Here is a 16169-nt window from a genome sequence, read left to right as displayed (position 1 = left end):
GTCCGCATACTATTCAATGCAAAATTGGCTCAACAGCGCCACCTAGAGTCACCAAAAATCACCACATGAATGGGGCCCAGGAAGTCTACTTCAACGTAGGAAGACGAAACTCGGCACACACGTGTACCACCCCGTGTTGACCAAATAACTCAATCAAACACCTGTTGCCATGGAAACAGGGCGCCCGCCATCTTGGTGTGTGCGGCCATTTTTTCGCCATTTTTTGCACTTTACACACATCGTATTTGAACGAACTAGTCTGAGGGGATTCATGCGATTGACTCCAAACTTGGTGGGAAGCTTCCTGACAAGTTGGGGACCAAACGCTCCTCAAATCTCTCTAATAGCAGAAAGCGTGTTACCGTGGCAACCGACCGAAAAACGCCTTCTCGCCATGAAACACGGTTTGCTCATATCTCCATAGACATACATGGGATCTCCACCAAACTTGACAGTATTCATACGTGTCACAGCCCAAGTCCAGCACAGAAGTCAATCGAACACCTGTTGCCATGGCAACGGGGTGCCCGCCATCTTGGATTTCATTGCCATTTGAACGAACTAGTCTGAGGGGATTCGTGCGACTGACTCCAAACTTGGTGGGAAGCTTCCTGACAAGTTGGGGACCAAACGCTCCTCAAATCTTTCTAATAGGAAAAAGCCTGTAACCGTGGCAACCGATGGAAAAGCCTTCTCGCCATGAAACATGGTTTGCTCATATCTCTATAGCAATACTTGGGATCTGCACCAAAGTTCACAGTATTCATACCTGTCACACCCCAAGTCCAGCACAGAAGTCAATCGAACACCTGTTGCCATGGCAACGGGGTGCCCGCCATCTTGGATTTCATTGCCATTTGAACGAACTAGTCTGAGGGGATTCGTGCGACTGACTCCAAACTTGGTGGGAAGCTTCCTGACAAGTTGGGGACCAAACGCTCCTCAAATCTTTCTAATAGGAGAAAGCGTGTAACCGTGGCAACCTTGGCAAAAAGCCTTCTCGCCATGAAACACGGTTTGCTTATATCTCCATAGGAAAACATTGGAACTGTACCAAACTTGACAGGATTCATACTTGTTGGGTCCCTAACGCATTACAACACCAGTTGTCATGCCAACATAGCATGTTAGCTAGCAAATTAGCATGCTAGGAAAAAATGCTAACTAAGTATATCAACATTTCAGATTTTCAGCTGGGTGTTTTACCATGTTAACTATGATGTTACCAGGTTACCTACCATGCTAGGAAAAGGTTTAGGACACGGGTGGCAGGGTCCAGACCGCTCGGACCCGATGGATGCAGCTTGCGGCTTTAATTATTATTCTCCTCCTTCTAAGCATTTCGACCCCACATTTGACCCCCTAAACACTCATGAAAAGTTGTGAAACTTGGCACACACGTCAAGCCCCGCGTAACTCGGATATTAAAAGGTCCGCATACACTTCAATGCAAAATTGGCTCAACAGCGCCACCTAGACACCCCCAAAATCCCCAAATGAATGGGGTCACAAAAGTCTACTTCGACGTAGGAACACGAAACTCGGCACACACGTGTATCACCCCGAGTCGAGCAGAAAAGTCAAAGAAACACCTGTTGCCATGGAAACGGGGTGCCCGCCATCTTGGCGTGTGCGGCCATTTTTTTGCCATTTTTTGCACTTTACACACATCGTATTTGAACGAACTAGTCTGAGGGGATTCGTGCGAATGACTCCAAACTTGGTGGGAAGCTTCCTGACAAGTTGGGGACCAAACGCTCCTCAAATCTTTCTAATAGCAGAAAGCGTGTTACCGTGGCAACCGACGCAAAATGACCTTCTCGCCATGAAACACAGTTTGCTCATATCTCCACAGAAATAGATGGGATCTGCACCAAAGTTCACAGTATTCATACGTGTCACACCCCAAGTCCAGCAAAGAAGTCAATCGAACAACTGTTGCCATGGCAACAGGGAGGCCGCCATCTTGGATTTCATTTCCATTTGAACGAACTAGTCTGAGGGGATTCGTGCGACTGACTCCAAACTTGGTGGGAAGCTTCCTGACAAGTTGGGGACCAAGCGCTCCTCAAATCTTTCTAATAGGAAACAGCTCGTAACCGTGGCAACCGACAGAAAAAGCCTTCTCGCCATGAAACACGGTTTGCTTATATCTCCTTATATCTCCACAGGAATAAATGGGAACTGCACCAAATTTGACAGTATTCATACGTGTCACACCCCATGTCCAGCAAAGAAGTTAATCAAACAGCTGTTGCCATGGCAACGGGGTGCCCGCCATCTTGGATTTCACTGCCATGTGAGTGAACTTGTCTGAGGGGATTCGTGCGACTGACTCCAAACTTGGTGGGAACGTTCATGACAAGTTGGGGACCAAACGCTATTCAAATCTTTCTAATAGGAGAAAGCGTGTAACCGTGGCAACCGACAGAAAAAGCCTTCTCGCCATGAAACACGGTTTGCTTATATCTCCACAGAAATACATGGGATCTCCACCAAACTTCATAGTATTCATACGTGTGACACCCCAAGTCCAGCAAAGAGGTCAATCAAACACCTGTTGCCATGGCAACGGGGTGGCCGCCATCTTGGATTTCATTGCCATTTGAACGAACTAGTCTGAGGGGATTCGTGCGACCGACTCCAAACTTGGTGGGGACCTTCCTGACAAGTTGGGGACCAAACGCTCCTCAAATCTTTCTAATAGGAAAAAGCCTGTAACCGTGGCAACCGACGGAAAAGCCTTCTCGCCATGAAACACGGTTTGCTCATATCTCCATGCAAATACGTGGGATCTGCACCAAACTTGACAGTATTCATACGTGTGACACCCCAAGTCCAGCAAAGAAGTCAATCGAACACCTGTTGCCATGGCAATGGGGTGGCCGCCATCTTGGATTTCACTGCCATTTGAACAAACTAGTCTGAGGGGATTCGTGCGACTGACTCCAAACTTGGTGGGAAGCTTCCTGACAAGTTGGGGACCAAACGCTATTCAAATCTTTCTAATAGGAAAAACCGTGTCACCGTGGCAACCGACGGAAAAACCCTTCTCGCCATGAAACACGGTTGCTCATATCTCCAGAGGAATACATGGGAACTGCACCAAACTTGACAGGGTTCATACTTGTTGGGTCCTTAACGCGTTATACCACCTGTTGTCATGGCAACATCGGGTGGCGGGGTCCAGGCCGCTCGGACCCGATGGATGCCGCTTGCGGCTTTAATTCTCCTTCTCCTTCTCCTAAGCATTTCGACCCCAAATTTCACCCCCTAAACACCCATGAAAAGTTGTGAAACTTGGCACACACGTCAAGCCCGGCGAAAATCGGATATTATAAGGTCCACATACTATTCAATGCAAAATTGGCTCAACAGCGCCACCTAGAGTCACCAAAAATCACCACATGAATGGGGCCCCGGAAGTCTACTTCAACGTAGGAAGACGAAACTCGGCACACACGTGTACCACCCCGTGTTGACCAAAAAACTCAAAGTAACACCTGTCGCCATGGCAACGTGGCACCCGCCATCTTGGTGTGTGCGGCCATTTTTTTGCCATTTTTTCCACTTTACACACATCGTATTTGAACGAACTAGTCTGAGGGGATTCGTGCGATTGACTCCAAACTCGGTGGGGACCTTCCTGACAAGTTGGGGACCAAACGCTCCTCAAATCTCTCTAATAGCAGAAAGCGTGTTACCGTGGCAACCGACGGAAAATGACCTTCTCGCCATGAAACACGGTTTGCTCATATCTCCATGGAAATGCATGGGATCTGCACCAAAGTTCAGAGTATTCATACCTGTCACACCCCAAGTGCAGCACAGAAGTCAATCGAACACCTGTTGCCATGGCAACGGGGTGGCCGCCATCTTGGATTTCACTGCCATTTGAACGAACTAGTCTGAGGGGATTTGTGCCACTGACACCAAACTTGGTGGGAAGCTTCCTGACAAGTTGGGGACCAAACGCTCCTCAAATCTTTCTAATAGCAGAAAGCGTGTTCCCGTGGCAACTGACGGAATATGACCTTCTCGCCATGAAACACGGTTTGCTTATATCTCCAGAGGAATAAATGGGAACTGCACCAAACTTGACAGGATTCACACACGTTGGGTCCTTAATGCATTACACCACCTCTTGTCATGGCGACATCGGGTGGCGGGGTCCAGGCCGCTCGGACCCGATGGATGCCGCTTGCGGCTTTAATTAGGGTCCGAGCCATACAAAGTATGGCAAGGCCCTATTGTTCCTGAAATGTTTATTATTAGGGTCCGAGCCATACAAAGTATGGCAAAGCCCTATTGTTTCTGCTATGTTTATTAGGGTCCGAGCCATACAAAGTATGGCAAGGCCCTATTGTTCCTGAAATGTTTATTATTAGGGTCCGAGCCATACGAAGTATGGAAGGACCCTATTGTTTTCCAAATGTTTATTATACTTCTCCTTCTAAGCATTTCGACGCCAAATTTGACCCCCTAAACACCCATGAAAAGTTGTGAAACTTGGCACACACGTCAAGCCCGGCGAAAATCGGATATTATAAAGTCTGCATACACTTCAATGCAAAATTGGCTCAACAGCGCCACCTAGAAAAAAAAAATACCCCAAAATGAATGGGGACCCCAACGTCTACTTCGATGTAGGAAGACGAAACTCGGCACACACGTGTAACACCCCAAGTCCAAAAGAAAACTCAATGAAACACCTGTTGCCATGGCAACGGGGTGCCCGCCATCTTGGCGTGTGCGGCCATTTTTTTCCCATTTTTTGCACTTTACACACATGGTATTTCAACGAACTAGTCTGAGGGGATTCGTGCGATTGACTCCAAACTTGGTGGGAAGCTTCCTGACAAGGTGGGGACCAAACGCTATTCAAATCTTTCTAATAGCAGAAAGCGTGTTACCGTGGCAACCCACGGAAGAACGCCTTCTCGCCATGAAACACGGTTCGCTCATATCTCCATAGAAATAGATGGGATCTGCACCAAAGTTCACAGTATTCATACGTGTAGAACCCCAAGTCCAGCAAAGAAGTCAATCGAACACCTGTTGCCAAGGCAACGGCGTGCCCGCCATCTTGGATTTCATGGCCATTTGAACGAACTAGTCTGAGGGGATTGGTGCGACTGACTCAAAACTTAGAGGGAAGCTTCCTGACAAGTTGGGGACCAAACGCTATTCAAATCTTTCTAATAGCAGAAAACGTGTTACCATGGCAACCGATGGAAAAACACCTTCTCGCCATGAAACACGGTTTGCTTATATCTCCATAGGAATACGTGGGATCTGCACCAAACTTGCCAGGATTCATACTTGTGACAACCCAAGTCCAGTATTGATGTCAATAGAACACCTGTTGCCATGGCAACGCACTGCCCGCCATCTTGGATTTCACTTCCATTTGAACGAACTAGTCTGAGGGGATTCGTGCCACTGACTCCAAACTTGCTGGGAACCTTCCTGACAAGTTGGGGAACAAACGCTATTCAAATCTTTCTAATAGGAGAAAGCGTGTAACCGTGGCAACCGACGGAAAAAGCCTTCTCGCCATGAAACACGGTTTGCTCATATCTCCACAGGAATAAATGGGAACTGCACCAAACTTGACAGGATTCAGACTTGTTGGGTCCCTAACGCATTACACCACCTGTTGTCGTGGCGACATCGGGTGGCGGGGTCCAGGCCGCTCGGACCCGATGGATGCCGCTTGCGGCTTTAATTAGGGTCCGAGCCATACAAAGTATGGCGAGACCCTATTGTTCCTGAAATGTTTATTATTATTATTATTATTCTTCTAAGAACTTTGAGCCCAAATATCACTGCCTAAACACCCATGAAAAGTTGTGAAACTTGGCACACACATCAAGCCCGGTGAAAATTTTGATATTCTCATGTCCGCATACACTTCAATGCAAAAGTGGCTCAACAGCGCCCCCTAGACACCCCAAAAATACCCAAATGAATGGGGTGCAGAAAGTGTACTTCGACGTAGGAAGACGAAACTCGGCACACACGTCTAACACCCCAACCTGACCAAAAAAGTCAATCAAACACCTGTTACCATGGCAACGGGTTGCCCGCCATCTTGCCGTGTGCGGCCATTTTTTGGCCATTTCTTCCACTTTACACACATCGTCTTTGAACAAACTAGTCTGAGGGGATTCGTGCGACTGCCTCCAAACTTGGTGGGAACCTTCCTGACAAGTTGGGGACCAAACGCTATTCGAATCTTTCTAATAGGAGAAAGCGTGTTACCGTGGCAACTGACGGAAAAATGCCTTCTCGCCATGAAACACGGTTTGCTCATATCTCCATATAAATACCTGGGATCTGCACCAAACTTGACAGTATTCATACGTGTGACACCCCAAGTCCAGCAAAGAAGTCAATCAAACACCTGTTGCCATGGCAACGGGGTGCCCGCCATCTTGGATTTCACTGCCATGTGAGTGAACTAGTCTGAGGAGATTCGTGCCACCGACTCCAAACTTGGTGGGAACGTTCATGACAAGTTGGGGACCAAACGCTATTCAAATCTTTCTAATAGGAGAAAGCGTGTTACCGTGGCAACCGACGGAAAAAGCCTTCTCGCCATGAAAGACGGTTTGCTCATATTTCCACAGAAATAGATGGGATCTGCACCAAACTTGACAGGATTCATACTTGTTGGGTCCCTAACGCATTGCACCACCTGTTCTCATGGCAACATAGCATGTTAGCTAGCAGAATTAACATGCAAGCAAAAAATGCTAACTAAGTATATCAACATTTCAGATTTTCAGCTGGGTGTTTTACCATGTTAAATATGATGTGACCAGGTTACCTACCATGCTAGGAAAAGGTGTATGACACGGGTGGCGGGGTCCAGGCCGCTCGGACCCGATGGATGCCACTTGCGGCTTTAATTATACTTCTCCTCCTAAGCGCTTCGACCCCAAATTTGACCCCCTAAACACCCATGAAAAGTTATGAAACTTGGCACACACCTCAAGCCCGGCGAAAATTGCAATATTCTATGGACTGCATACACTTCAATGCAAAAATGGCTCAACAGCGCCACCTAGAAAAAATAAATTACCCCCAATATAATGGGGACACAAACGGCTACTTCAACGCAGGAACACAAAACTCGGCACACACGTGTAACACCCCGAGTCGAGCAAAAAAGTCAATCAAACATCTGTTGTCATGGCAACGGGGTGCCCGCCATCTTGGCGTGTGCGTCCATTTTTTGGCCATTTTTTGCACTTTACACACATCGTATTTGAACGAACTAGTCTGAGGGGATTCGTGCGACTGACTCCAAACTTGGTGGGAAGCTTCCTCACAAGTTGGGGACCAAACGATATTCAAATCTTTCTAATAGCAGAAAGCGTGTTACCGTGTCAACCGACGGAAAATGACCTTCTCGCCATGAAACACGGTTTGCTCATATCTCCATGTAAATACATGGAATCTGCACCAAACTTGACAGTATTCATACTGGTGACACCCCAAGTCCAACAAAGAAGTCAATCGAACACCTGTTGCCATGACAACGGCGTGCCCACCATCTTGGATTTCACTGCCTTTTGAACGAACTAGTCTGGGGAGATTCGTGCGACCGACTCCAAACTTGGTGGGAACCTTCCTGACAAGTTGGGGAACAAACGCTATTCAAATCTTTCTAATAGGAAAAAGCCTGTAACCGTGGCAACCGACGGAAAAAGCCTTCTCGCCATGAAACACGGTTTGCTCATATTTCCACAGAAATAGATGGGATCTGCACCAAACTTGACAGGATTCATACTTGTTGGGTCCCTAACGCATTGCACCACCTGTTGTCATGGCAACATAGCATGTTAGCTAGCAGAATTAGCATGCAAGCAAAAAATGCTAACTAAGTATATCAACATTTCAGATTTTCAGCTGGGTGTTTTACCATGTTAAATATGATGTGACCAGGTTACCTACCATGCTAGGAAAAGGTGTATGAGACGGGTGGCGGGGTCCAGGCCGCTCGGACCCGATGGATGCCGCTTGCGGCTTTAATTATTATTATACTCCTAAGCATTTCGACCCCAAATTTGACCCCCTAAACGCCCATGAAAAGTTGTGAAACTTGGCACACACATCAAGCCCGGCGAAAAATTTCATATTCTAAGGTCCACATACATTTCAATGCAAAAGTGGCTCAACAGCGCCCCCTAGACACCCCAAAAATCCCCAAATGAATGGGGTCCCAAAAGTCTACTTCGACGTGGGAACACGAAACTCGGCACACACGTGTACCACCCCGAGTCGACCACAAAACTCAGTAGAACACCTGTTGCCATGGCAACGGGGCGCCCGCCATCTTGGTGTGTGCGGCCATTTTATGCACTTTACACACATCGCATTTGAACGAACTAGTCTGAGGAGATTTGTGCGACAGACTCCAAACTTGGTGGGAAGCTTCCTGACAAGTTGGGGACCAAACGCTCCTCAAAACTTTCTAATAGCAGAAAGCGTGTTACCGTGGCAACCGACGGAAAAAACGCCTTCTCGCCATGAAACACGGTTTGCTCATATCTCCATGGAAATAGATGGGATCTGCACCAAACATGACAATATTCATACGTGTCACACCCCAAGTCCAGCAAAGAAGTCAATCGAACACCTGTTGCCATGGCAACGGGGTGGCCGCCATCTTGGATGTCACTGACATTTGAATGAACTAGTCTGAGGGGGTTCATCCGACTGACTCCAAACTTGGTGGGGACCTTCCTGACCAGATGGGGATCAAACGCTCCTCAAATCTTTCTAATAGGAAAAACCGTGTTACCGTGGCAACACACGAAATATGACCATCTCGCCATGAAACACGGTTGCTTATATCTCCATAGAAATTCAAGGGATCTGCACCAAACTTGCCAGTATTCATACCTGTCACACCCCAACGCCAACAAAGAAGTCAATTGAACACCTGTTGCCATGGCAACGGGGTGGCCGCCATCTTGGATGTCACTGACATTTGAATGAACTAGTCTGAGGGGGTTCATCCGACTGACTCCAAACTTGGTGGGGACCTTCCTGACCAGATGGGGATCAAACGTTCCTCAAATCTTTCTAATAGGAGAAAGCGTGTTACCGTGGCAACCCACGGAATATGACAATCTCGCCATGAAACACGGTTGCTTAAATCTCCATAGAAATTCAAGGGATTTGCACCAAACTTGACAGTATTCATACTTGTTGGGTCCCTAACGCATTGCACCACCTGTTGTCATGGCAACATAGCATGTTACCTAGCAGAATTAGCATGCAAGCAAAAAATGCTAACTAAGTATATCAACATTTCAGATTTTCAGCTGGGTGTTTTCCCATTTTACCTTCCATGTTAACAGGTTACCTACCATGCTGAGAACAGGTGTATGACACGGGTGGCGGGGTCCAGGCCGCTCGGACCCGATGGATGCCGCTTGCGGCTTTAATTAGGGTCCGAGCCATACGAAGTATGGAAGGACCCTATTGTTTTCCAAATGTTTATTATACTTCTCCTTCTAAGCATTTCGACGCCAAATTTGACCCCCTAAACACCCATGAAAAGTTGTGAAACTTGGCACACACGTCAAGCCCGGCGAAAATCGGATATTATAAAGTCTGCATACACTTCAATGCAAAATTGGCTCAACAGCGCCACCTAGAAAAAAAAAATACCCCAAAATGAATGGGGACCCCAACGTCTACTTCGATGTAGGAAGACGAAACTCGGCACACACGTGTAACACCCCAAGTCCAAAAGAAAACTCAATGAAACACCTGTTGCCATGGCAACGGGGTGCCCGCCATCTTGGCGTGTGCGGCCATTTTTTTCCCATTTTTTGCACTTTACACACATGGTATTTCAACGAACTAGTCTGAGGGGATTCGTGCGATTGACTCCAAACTTGGTGGGAAGCTTCCTGACAAGGTGGGGACCAAACGCTATTCAAATCTTTCTAATAGCAGAAAGCGTGTTACCGTGGCAACCCACGGAAGAACGCCTTCTCGCCATGAAACACGGTTCGCTCATATCTCCATAGAAATAGATGGGATCTGCACCAAAGTTCACAGTATTCATACGTGTAGAACCCCAAGTCCAGCAAAGAAGTCAATCGAACACCTGTTGCCAAGGCAACGGCGTGCCCGCCATCTTGGATTTCATGGCCATTTGAACGAACTAGTCTGAGGGGATTGGTGCGACTGACTCAAAACTTAGAGGGAAGCTTCCTGACAAGTTGGGGACCAAACGCTATTCAAATCTTTCTAATAGCAGAAAACGTGTTACCATGGCAACCGATGGAAAAACACCTTCTCGCCATGAAACACGGTTTGCTTATATCTCCATAGGAATACGTGGGATCTGCACCAAACTTGCCAGGATTCATACTTGTGACAACCCAAGTCCAGTATTGATGTCAATAGAACACCTGTTGCCATGGCAACGCACTGCCCGCCATCTTGGATTTCACTTCCATTTGAACGAACTAGTCTGAGGGGATTCGTGCCACTGACTCCAAACTTGCTGGGAACCTTCCTGACAAGTTGGGGAACAAACGCTATTCAAATCTTTCTAATAGGAGAAAGCGTGTAACCGTGGCAACCGACGGAAAAAGCCTTCTCGCCATGAAACACGGTTTGCTCATATCTCCACAGGAATAAATGGGAACTGCACCAAACTTGACAGGATTCAGACTTGTTGGGTCCCTAACGCATTACACCACCTGTTGTCGTGGCGACATCGGGTGGCGGGGTCCAGGCCGCTCGGACCCGATGGATGCCGCTTGCGGCTTTAATTAGGGTCCGAGCCATACAAAGTATGGCAAGGCCCTATTGTTTCTGCTATGTTTATTATTATACTTCTCCTCCTAAGCGCTTCGACCCCTAATTTGACCCCCTAAACACCCATGAAAAGTTGTGAAACTTGGCACACACCTCAAGCCCGGCGAAAATTGCAATATTCTATGGACTGCATACACTTCAATGCAAAAATGGCTCAACAGCGCCACCTAGAAAAAATAAATTACCCCCAATATAATGGGGACACAAACGTCTACTTCCACGCAGGAACACGAAACTTGGCACACACGTGTAACACCCCGAGTCGAGCAAAAAAGTCAATCAAACATCTGTTGTCATGGCAACGGGGTGCCCGCCATCTTGGCGTGTGCGTCCATTTTTTGGCCATTTTTTGCACTTTACACACATCGTATTTGAACGAACTAGTCTGAGGGGATTCGTGCGACTGACTCCAAACTTGGTGGGAAGCTTCCTCACAAGTTGGGGACCAAACGCTATTCAAATCTTTCTAATAGGAGAAAGCGTGTAACCGTGGCAACCAACGGAAAAATGCCCTCGCCATGAAACACGGTTTGCTTATATCTCCATAGGAATACGTGGGATCTGCACCAAACTTGATAGGATTCATACAGGTTGGGTCCTTAACGCGTTACAGCACCTGTTGTCATGGCAACATTGGGTGGCGGGGTCCAGGCAGCTCGGACCCGATGGATGCCGCTTGCGGCTTTAATTATTATTATTTTTCTAAGCATTTCGAGGCCACATTTGACCCCCTAAACACCCATGAAAAGTTGTGAAACGTGGCACAGACGTCAAGCCCCGCGTAACTCGGATATTATAAGGTCCGCATACACTTCGATGCAAAACTGGCTCCACAGCGCCACCTCGAGTCAACAAAACACCCAAATGAATGGGGTCCTGAAAGTCTACTTCGACGTAGGAAGACGAAACTCGGCACAAACGTCTAACACGCCAAGCTGACCAAAAAAGTCAATCGAACAGCTGTTGCCATGGCAACGGTGTGCCCGCCATCTTGGCGTGTGTTTCTATTTTTTGGCCTTTTTTTGCACTTTACACACATCATATTTGAACAAACTAGTCTGAGGGGATTTGTGCGATTGACTCCAAACTTGGTGGGAAGCTTCCTGACAAGTTGTGGACCAAACGATATTCAAATCTTTGTAATAGCAGAAAGCATGTTACCATGGCAACCGACTGAAAGACGCCTTCTCGCCATGAAACACGGTTTGCTCATATCTCCATAGAAATAGATGGGATCTGCACCCAAGTTCACAGTATTCATACGTGTCACACCCCAAGTCCACCAAAGAAGTCAATCGAACACCTGTTGCCATGACAACAGCGTGCCCGCCATCTTGGATTTCACTGCCATTTCAACGAACTACTCGGAGGCGATTCGTGCCACCGACTCCATACTTGGTGGGAAGCTTCTTGACAAGTTGGGGACCAAACGCTATTCAAATCTTTCTAATAGCAGAAAGCGTGTTACCGTGGCAACCCACGGAAAAACGCCTTCTCGCCATGAAACACGGTTTGCTCATATCTCCATAGGAATACATGGGAACTGCACCAAACTTGACAGGATTCATACAGGTCGGGTCCTTAATGCCTTACACCACCTGTTGTCATGGCAACATAGCATGTTAGCTAGCAAATTAGCATGCTAGCAAAAAATGCTAACTAGGTATTTTGACATTACAGATTCTCAGCTGCGTGTTTTACCATGTTAACCATGATGTTACCAGGTTACCTACCGTGCTAGGAAAAGGTGTATGAGACGGGTGGCGGGGTCCAGGCCGCTCGGACCCGATGGATGCCGCTTGCGGCTTTAATTATTCTTCTCCTCCTTCTAAGCATTTCGAGGCCAAATTTGACCCCCTAAACACCCATGAAAAGTTGTGAAACTTGGCACACACATCAAGCCCGGTGAAAAATTTTATATTCTAAAGTCCGCATTGACTTCAATGCAAAATTGGCTCAACAGCGCCACCTACGGACACAAAAATTCCCCAAATGAATGGGGTCCCGAACGTCTACTTCAACATAGGAAGACGAAACTTGGCACACACGTGTAACATGCTGAGCCGACCAAAAAATTCAATAGAACACCTGTTGCCATGGCAACGGGGCGCCCGCCATCTTGGCGTGTGCGGCCATTTTTTTTGCCATTTTTTGCACTTTACACACATCGTATTTGAACGAACTAGTCTGAGGGGATTCGTGCGACTGACTCCAAACTTGGTGGGAAGCTTCCTGACAAGTTGGGGACCAAAAATTGTTCAAATCTTTCTAATAGCAGAAAGCATGTTACTGTGGCAACCGACGGAAAATGACCTTCTCGCCATGAAACACGGTTTGCTCATATCTCCATGTAAATACATGGGATCTGCACCAAACTTCACAGTATTCATACTGGTGACACCCCAAGTGCAGCAAAGAAGTCAATCGAACAGCTGTTGCCATGACAACGGCGTGCCCGCCATCTTGGATTTCACTGCCATTTGAACGAACTAGTCTGAGGAGATTCGTGCGACTGACTCCACACTTAGTGGGAACCTTCCTGACAAGTTGGGGAACAAACGCTATTCAAATCTTTCTAATAGGAAAAAGCCTGTAACCGTGGCAACAGACCGAAAAAGCCTTCTCGCCATGAAACACGGATTGCTTATATCTCCACAGGAATAAATGGGAACGGCACCAAACTAGACAGTATTCACACACGTTGGGTCCTTAACGCATTACACCACCTGTTGTCAGGGAGACATCGGGTGGCGGGGTCCAGGCAGCTCGGACCCGATGGATGCCGCTTGCGGCTTTAATTCTCCTTCTCCTCCTCCTCCTCCTCCTAAGCATTTCCACGCCAAATTTCATCCCCTAAACACCCATGAAAAGTTGTGAAACTTGGCACACACGTCAAGCCCGGCGAAAATCGGATATTATAAGGTCCGCATACTATTCAATGCAAAATTGGCTCAACAGCGCCACCTAGAGTCACCAAAAATCACCACATGAATGGGAACCAGGAAGTCTACTTCAACGTAGGAAGACGAAACTCGGCACACACGTGTACCACCCCGTGTTGACCAAAAAACTCAATGTAACACCTGTCGCCATGGCAACAGGGCGCCCGCCATCTTGGCGTGTGCGGCCATTTTTTTGCCATTTTTTCCACTTTACACACATCGTATTTGAACGAACTAGTCTGAGGGGATTCGTGCGACTGACTCCAAACTTGGTGGTAAGCTTCCTGACAAGTTGGGGACCAAACGCTCCTCAAATCTTTCTAATAGCAGAAAGCATGTTACCGTGGCAACAGACGGAAAAACGCCTTCACGCCATGAAACATGGTTTGCTCATATCTCCACAGAAATACATGGGATCTCCACCAAACTTCACAGTATTCATACGTGTGACACCCCAAGTCCAGCAAAGAAGTCAATCAAACACCTGTTGCCATGGCAACGGGGTGGCCGCCATCTTGGATCTCATTGCCATTTGAACGAACTAGTCTGAGGGGAATGGTCCGACCGACTCCAAACTCGGTGGGGACCTTCCTGACAAGTTGGGGACCAAACGCTCCTCACATCTTTCTAATAGCAGAAAGCGTGTTACCGTGGCAACCGACGGAAAATGACCTCGCCAAGAAACACGGTTTGCTCATATCTCCATAGAAAGAGATGGGATCTTCACCAAAGTTCACAGGATTCATATGTGTAACACCCCAAGTCCAGCAAAGAAGTCCATTAAACACCTGTTGCCATGGCAACCGACGGAAAATGGCCTTCTCGCCATGAAACACGGTTTGCTCATATCTCCATAGAAATAGATGGGATCTGCACCAAAGTTCACAGTATTCATACGTGTGACACCCCAAGTCCAGCAAAGTAGTCAATCAAACACCTGTTGCCATGGCAACTGGGTGCCCGCCATCTTGGATTTCACTGCCATTTCAACGAACTAGTCTGAGGGGATTCGTGCGACAGACTCCAAACTTGGTGGGAACGTTACTGACAAGTTGGGGAACAAACGCTATTCAAATCTTTCTCATAGGAAAAAGCCTGTAACCGTGGCAACCGACAGAAAAAGCCTCCTCGCCATGAAACACGGTTTGCTCATATCTCCACAGGAATCAATGGTAACTGCACCAAACTTGAAAGGATTCATACACGTTCCATCCTTCACGCATTACACCACCTGTTGTCTTGGCAACATAGCATGTTAGCTAGCAAATTAGCATGCTAGCAAAAAATGATAACTTGGTATTTCAACGTTTCAGATTCTCAGCTGCATGTTTTACCATGTCACCTACCATGTTACCAGGCTACCTACCATGCTAGGAAGACATGTATGAGACAGGTGGCGGGGTCCAGGCCGCTCGGACCCGATGGATGCCGCTTGCGGCTTTAATTAGGGTCCGAGCCATACAAAGTATGGCGGGGCCCTATTGTTTCTGCTATGTTTATTATTATTTTCCTTCTAAGCATTTCCACGCCAAATTTGACCCCCTTAACACCCATGAAAAGTTTTGAAACTTGGCACACACGTCAAGCCCGGCGAAAATCGGATTATTGGAAGGTCCGCATACACTTCAATGCAAAAATGGCTCAACAGCGCCACCTACAAAAAAATAAAATCCCTAAATGAATGGGGTCCCGAACGTCTACTTCGACGTAGGCAGACGAAACTCGGCACACAAGTGTAACACCCCGAGTCAACCAAAAAAGTCAATCAAACAGATGTTGCCATGGCAACGGGGTGCCCGCCATCTTGGCGTGTACGGCCATTTTTTTGCCATTTTTGGCACTTTACACACATCGTATTTGAACGAACTAGTCTGAGGGGATTCGTGCGACTAACTCCAAACTTGGTAGGAAGCTTCCTGAAAAGTTGGGGACCAAACGCTCCTCAAATCTCTCTAATAGCAGAAAGCGTGTTACCGTGGCAACTGACAGAAAAACGCCTTCTCGCCATGAAACACGGTTTGCTTATATCTCCACAGGAATAAATGGGAACTGCAACAAACTTGACAGGATTCATACAGGTTGGGTCCTCAACGCATTACACCACCTCTTGTCATGGCGACATCAGGTGGCGGGGTCCAGGCCGCTCGGACCCGATGGATGCCGCTTGCGGCTTTAATTAGGGTCCGAGCCATACAAAGTATGGCAAGGCCCTATTGTTTCTGCTATGTTTATTATTATTCTCCTTCTCCTCCTCCTCCTAAGCATTTCGACGCCAAATTTGACCCCCTAAACACCCATGAAAAGTTGTGAAACTTGGCACACACGTCAAGCCCGGCGAAAATCGGATATTCTAAGGTCCGCATACTATTCTGTGCC

Source organism: Melanotaenia boesemani, chromosome 20 (genome assembly GCF_017639745.1).
Source record: "Melanotaenia boesemani isolate fMelBoe1 chromosome 20, fMelBoe1.pri, whole genome shotgun sequence".
In the NCBI taxonomy this organism is placed as follows: Eukaryota; Metazoa; Chordata; class Actinopteri; order Atheriniformes; family Melanotaeniidae; genus Melanotaenia; species Melanotaenia boesemani.
The sequence above is the reverse complement of the archived record's forward strand: the minus strand, read 5'-3'. Positions refer to the sequence as shown.